Genomic DNA, 6034 nt, shown 5'->3' on the forward strand with positions numbered 1-6034 from the left:
CGTTCTTTTCTTGTGCTTTTGCTGTTTGTTCGTTAGTTTTTGAAATAAAGTCCTGGAAAACTTTAAATCCAAAAGTTTAAAGCTAAAAACATATGCAATATATATTTAAAAGTAGGGAAAATATTATTTCAATCACAAACAAGAACGTCTACCTGCACGTTGTAAGTGCATATGTACACTTGAAAAATGCGAAGCTTAATCTTAAACGTATAAATACATGTATACATACAATATTATTATAAACATGTTGTGTCCATAGCACAGGTAACCTATTGTGTAGCTTTGTGCTTAACAACAAATAAATGAAATACAAATATTCCTTTCACTTATAGTATATATACAGTTAAGGCCAGGGTCTTAATTTATTCGTATTAATATTATTTTCAGAACATAGGGAAATGTTCAATGTTTAGTAAAGTGGAAAGTTTCAATTTATCCCACTCTTGTCTACGACAAATCCTTCTTTCTATTCATCCGCACACATTAGTGAAATACCAACATTTTAAATCTCATAAAAAATATCAGAAACCAAACGTCTCAAAACAAATTTAAATTTATTCAGTAAATAAGTTTTATTTAATTAATTTTAATTAGAGTTAAGATGTAACATGAAGCCCCTGTCTACAAAATTCGAGCGATAGATTAAAACCAACTAAGCGCACGAATTCTGGCTACAGCCAGCGATGTTCATTTTATTTGTTGTATAGGGTAAATTGAAAGTTGTTTCTGAATAGTTATTTTTTACAGATGCTGCTAGTGAAAGTTAATAAACTTATTATTTTCCTAGTCATTACTTGTTTAATAGGTAATTCACAAACTTGACCAAAATCAAACAAAATGGGTAATGAAAACGTTCAGGTCTCTTTTCAACATATGTTTCTTTCATAGACTTCTTCATATTCAAATCCATCAGCGAAAGTAATGGTTTAAAGCTTGAACTGACATAATATATATATATATATATGATTTACATTCACTGTCTTCTTGCTAAAGAATATTTTTATTGAATACAAAACTGTATTGCACTTTCTTTCTGTTCACTTTATATAATTAAAATTTCCTGCTAAAAGCAATTAAACCTGAAAACTATAACATAATTACTTATTAACGTGTGAGACTAGCTTTTGTTTGTTTGTATGCAGTTGAGCATAAAGCTACACAATAGGCTATCTATGCTATACCCACCAAGGATATCGAAATTCGGTTTTTAACTTTATAAGCATTTAGACTTGCCACTAAGAGACGTGGATGTCTGGAAGCACGGTTATACTTTAATTTAGTACACTATGCGTATCTGAAAAAAAGATCCAGCAATTGACTTCAAAAGTTTTACAGCATACCCAATTAAGTGAGTAGATTCTTGTTTTTATATAAAAATCTTGGTACAATCAAATGATCAACAATACAAGAAGCATGACATCAAAAATAATGAACTTCGATACACTATTTTTACTGAGATTAAACAAAGACTGGAGAGGTTTTCAAAGGTTTTGATGAAACGGCATTTAAATATTTTTACTTGCCAGTTTATACTGATAGATTATAAGTACTTCATTTGTCTTTTTAACGTTTCCTGCATTGGTAAATAGTAGGATCTAATATGAGCAATAATATAATACGTATTAGAAAAGTAGGAAATACAGTAATCTATGTATACATTAATTTTTTTTCTCGTATGAAATAAGACAAAATAAAATTATTACTATTCTTGATATTTTTATTTTAAAAAACAACTCAGTTTTGTTATCGAACTTTACAGAAAGTTCACGACGGTTTCAGAGCCAGTTCCTACTCTAATAGTTTTAGAAAAGAAAAAATGTGTAACGTTCTTTTTTATTTTCTGTTTTTTTATTTGGTGGGGGTGTCTAAGTTATATGGTAAAAATGATGCAAAGTCCACTTCATGTAAGAATACTGAATCAGTTTATTTCTCCTATAGTGTTTCTACAGCAGGATATGTTTACATTAATGGAGCTGTAGGCCTAAGGACGCAAATAATGTTTCAACACTGACTCTACAATTAAATATAGACCTAATCTCAAATAAAACTTTTCATATAAATTGCATTGTTTATTTGTTTTGAATTTCGCGCGAAGCTATACCAGGGTTATCTGCGTTAATCGTCTGTAATTTAGCAGTGTAAGACTAGAGGGAAGGCAGCTAATAATTACCACCCACCGCTAACTCTTGGGCTACTCTTTTACTGACGAATAGTGAGATTGACCGTCACATTATAATGCCCCCACGGCTGAAAGGGCGAGCATGTTTGGTGCATTGTGGATTCGAACCCGTGACCCTCAGATTACCAGTCGAACTCCTTAACTCACTTGGCCATGCCGGGCCCAACAATACTGCTACAACTGGTAACAAACGAAGACAATGTATTAATAAATGTAATTGCAAAATTATCTTTAAAACTTGCAAACAACTTGAATAAATATTTTAGCACTTAGTAAACCAATTAGTAAAATTGTGCCTGATCAGGATTATATATACAAACAATAATAAACAGTACAGCCTGAATCTCATTGTGGTTAATCTCGATAAATATCAAATAAATCAGGAAAAAGAACCAGAAGAAATCTAAGTTGCAAAAAAAAATAGCACAATGTTTCACAATTAAAGTTTTAAAACCATTTATCAATATCGAGCATTAATTTTTTCTACTTAAATGTTGAAAATTTACTCGTTTTCAAGATCAAGAAAGACTTTTTTATTTAATGGTTAGATCTTGTTTGTTTTGGAATTTCGCACAAAGCTACTCGAGAGCTATCTGTGCTAGCCGTCCCTAATTTAGCAGTGTAAGACCAGAGGGAAGGCAGCTAGTCATCACTACTCACGCACCGCCAACTCTTGGGCTACTCTTTTACCAACGAATAGTGGGATTGACCGTCACATTATAACGCCCCCACGGCTGGGAGGGCGAGCATGTTTGGCGCGACTCGGGCGCGAACCCGCGACCCTCAGATTACGAAGTGCACGCCTTAACACGCTAGGCCATGCCAGGCCATAATGGTTAAATCACTAGGTTACATTTCATATGATTCGTAGCTGTAAATCACTGATAGTAGTAGTTTCTGTAAATTTCATATGTTCCTGTTCAAAATCAGTGTGCTCTAACTAGAAGATGAATTAATATAACTAAAAATGTGTTGTTGAACTAAACAATAGGAAAAATAATAAATGAACAATAAACAAAACCATAATTTAATAAAAGTGTAATTTTGCTGTCTACAGCTTACTTTCACATAATTTGAATTAACTGGTTGCTTTACTCATACTTATAAATTATGTACTCATCTTAATATTACTTAAATTTACTAGATAGTGGCATCATGTACCCTATAGCTAACATATAGATAAAACATTAAAAAACTTATTGAAAGCTCCATCTTTTATGTGAGTGAAGTTCTATGATCATTGGATATCTTGAAAACCTGTTGACAAGATTTCTTGTTATAGTTTCTTCTTCCTGGTTGGAAACAGCATATGCTACTGAATATTTAGTAACATAATCCATTACAGCAATAATTTATATATTCTTACAATATCTCTTTGACAAAGGATCAAGCACATCGACAACAACTGTCTCAAGTGGTGCTCCAACACAATACTGTTCTATGTTTTCATGAACCTCCTCATTCACGGTATGATTCAATTTTACACAATTTCCCTATAACAACCGAGCACACAACTCTGGAGTGTTTTCTTACTCACTCCGATATTTTCTTGACATCTAAGTGTCTTAAAAGAATGTAAAAGTACAAACTGAAGTTGTTTTTCTGTCTACTGATATCTTCTTGTTTTCAATATAACAAACATAATTGTAAGCATAATAAATTACTCTGTGCCTAATACATTTTTGTCTTTGAGCGTCTATTTGCCATAATTGGTTTCAAACTCGTAGTTTTTGCGAGGGCTTCTTTAAGTTGCATGTTAAACCAAATTAGTTCGTCATCATCAATTGTGAATGGCACATTTTGGACAACACTCTGTGGCAATTTAGAGTAATAACCTTTATATCTTTTTTCTACTATTTTTAACAGTATCTACATTTTCATTAAGTACATAGTCTTTGAAATAATGTATCGACACTTCCATAATTTCCTTCAGAGTAATGCACAATGTTAAAGCTCTACTGTTAAAGTTTTTGAGTCATCTTGTTACCTGGCCTTCTAGATTGCAAAAATCCATCAGCAACTTTGGTGCTGCATTATCGGTTTGGAATGTTCAGTTTTGCATCTTATAAGCTCTTTCTGAGTTGTACAATATCCCATTTCTGCAACATTCATTACCTTGCAACACCAGACAATCACACATTGTTTCCATGTTATCTTTGTAAGCAAAATTGCTTGTATTAATATTTAATTAAAATAAGTGAATCTTTAAGAGTTGGGTATACTAGTACACGATTTGTGGTAAATTATTTCTTCAATGTTTGTTCCCAAAAAGTGTTTAAGCAAAGTTTATTTTGTTTTTCGAGTAGTATATGTAGAGGACGAGCTATGTAAGAGTATGAAACAAGAAATTATCTTGCTTTATGCAAGTATTTTGATATTGGCCAATTTTGGAAATAGTCGATCTTAGATGGGTCTGTAAAGATTTTATTTCTGTTATGCATTCCAATAGCTCATCTGCTGATAGAAAAATCCACACTTATTGGCATTTAGCGTTTCTATTTTCTCAACTAATCTAGAACTTTCTTTAATCTGTCACAAAGATTATCAGAGGTCTTCATATGTTCTATTATGCCATCCAAATAGCTGAGTACACTTCTTTAATCATTGAAATGTAGTAAGTGCACCACATTATCCATAACACAACAAAGTCCATAATATATTTTCTACAGTAAAGCTTGTCTTCTCTCTGCTTGCTTCATAGAGTTGCATTAGTCAATATCCACTTGCAAGGTCCAATACTGAAAACCATTTTGATCCAACCAGAACATTCAAAGTAGAGTAAAGTAGTTTGACAATAATAGATATATTTCTTTATCATTTAATTTAACTTCTGGTATACCATACAGAGCTTTGTACATCCATTCTTATCTGTCTTTTTATAAGTACATAAGTACTAGTACTCGGTTCTGTTATTCCTTGTTTTCTTTATGGTTTATATCTCATTGAAAGCCTTAGCCAGGTTTGTAAGAGTAAGTTATTTGGCTAGTTGCAGTATTGGGGCTGCACCTTCAGTATCAATCTTATAGGGTGTTTTAGCCTAAGTTATGATGTCCAATGGATAAAATCTTCATATTCCATGAGCAAGTCATTTAATTTCTGGCACTGATCAGCTCCAAGGCGTTGACAATTCCGATCATACAGCTTATGCGTGAGGTGGCAAACTCTTCTTATGTGAGGATTTAATAATATCAGACAACCTACAGCTCGCCTAAAAGGGGGACTACATCTGGTGCTCTATGATGCGAGATTACTACTTGTTCAGCTTCGCACCTTGAAATTTCGCTTTCAGAGTTGACTTACATGTTATGGTATGCTTTATTCGTGGCCTTAATTATGATATATTTGTTCTTCATATCCATTAGAGTTCTTCCAAAAATTAATTAACCGGGAAACCTTGTAGTGTTTGTTCTCCTATGACCTAAACACTAAATATAAATTTACTTTTCATAAGTAACGGTATTAGTATTTCACTTTTTAGTAGTAAAATAACTGTCTTTCTTTTTTGCCGTTGGTTCAAGCTCTGGTGTAATAATTACCATGTAATGCGCAAGAACTTCCTGGCCATAGAGTGTGAAGCTATTTGAAGCTAGCCTAATTTTACGTTCATGTCTCCACATAAAGTCAGTTCACAATATACCTTCTTTCTCGGTGTTAATTATCCATACATAGTGAGTTATAGACAATTTCCCTACAGTAAGGATAACTTCCAATTTTATTCTTGCTGGAACTCAATATCAACACGTTGTTCTCGTGCTTCAATCTTCTTTCATAATTTTGGGAAGCAGTTTCCCACATTTCATTACCAAATTAAGTTTAACTGTTAAAATTCTATTATCAGTGAGACGTAAAAAATTG

Source organism: Tachypleus tridentatus, chromosome 13, assembly GCF_004210375.1.
Source record: "Tachypleus tridentatus isolate NWPU-2018 chromosome 13, ASM421037v1, whole genome shotgun sequence".
NCBI classification, from domain to species: Eukaryota; Metazoa; Arthropoda; class Merostomata; order Xiphosura; family Limulidae; genus Tachypleus; species Tachypleus tridentatus.